This window comes from Triticum aestivum, chromosome 2A (assembly GCF_018294505.1).
Source record: "Triticum aestivum cultivar Chinese Spring chromosome 2A, IWGSC CS RefSeq v2.1, whole genome shotgun sequence".
Lineage (NCBI taxonomy): Eukaryota > Viridiplantae > Streptophyta > Magnoliopsida > Poales > Poaceae > Triticum > Triticum aestivum.
The window spans coordinates 11,941,314-11,942,518 of NC_057797.1; the positions used below are offsets into that span (position 1 = coordinate 11,941,314).

Below are 1,205 nucleotides of genomic sequence, written 5' to 3' on the forward strand. Positions count from 1 at the left end.
TAGGATATGAATTGTTGATAAAAATATAGTTTTACTTATGTGTAAATGTTTTATAAAATCCTCGCAAAGATATAAATGAATATGTTGTGATAAAAAAATTGTCCAATTAATGTTAAGGCATGGATTATTTACATAAATATTTTTTTGAAACTGCTCAATCCATTTTTAAACTGCTCAACACTTTTGGAATCAGTCGGCCTTCTAATTTGCAGTTTGTATATGTTCTTTTGAAACTTGTGTTCTGACATTGGAACCCAAGAAAGGATGAAATACGGCTCTATGACCATTTATTTATCCTCTTCCATATCCACAAATAATTTGCTTACCTAGTACTACTTCCTGCTATTTTTCTTAGTTAGTTTAAAGTTCGAAAGACCATTGCACACCATTATTTGTAACAGTGTTTGGATGATAATACTGAGAACGAACTTACATCGTATTTGACCTTACTGGAGAGGTCATGTTTGTATCGCAAAATTTATAACATAGTAGAACTAAACCATCGTCTGTGATCATTCAACTAGTTAAATTGAAGGTCAGATCTTTCTGATTATTGTGGGAATTTCTAGATAATTTCTATATTTTTAAGCGTGCAGGACAAGAGCAATGGCTGGAGGGCCTATAGACTTCTGGAATGCGTGGGCGGTTCAGAGCCTGGTGCTGACGAGCCTAACTCTGCAGGTTGCCCTCGTCCTGTTAGCGGCGATCCGGCGGCGTGGCACATCCTGGCGTACGTTCAGGTTCATGCTCTGGCTGGCGTACCAACTGGCCGACGCCACCGCGATATATGCTCTCGGCCACCTCTCATTCGACGGTGCCACACCCCGCGAGCATCGCCTGGTTGCGTTCTGGGCGCCGTTTCTCTTGCTGCACTACGGCCCAAGGCCGTCGGCATAGGTCCTTTCCCGTCGGCATAGATCTATGCCTACGGCTGCCGTCGGCATAGCCCCGTCGGCGTAGATCACGTCAGCGTAGATGTGTCAGACCGTCGGCGTAGTATAGCCGTCGGCATAGGTGCATATGCCGACGGCCGTGGGATAGCCGTCGGCATAGTTTAGCCGTCGGCGTTGTTTTCCGTCTGACGGCAACGGACGGCGCCGTCAACAGCGCTATTCAGGAGACGACACGTGGCGCGATACAGGAGACGACACGTGGAGCAGGTATGCCGACGGCTAGGTCGTCGGCATAGATTTCAATCTATGCCG

General features: G+C 46.1%; 1 pseudogene; it reads left to right on the top strand.

The window, feature by feature from the left end:
* The first annotated feature begins 606 nt into the window (after positions 1–606).
* Positions 607–1,205, top strand: part of LOC123191312 (cytochrome P450 CYP71D313-like) — an 18,782-nt pseudogene continuing 18,183 nt past the window's right edge.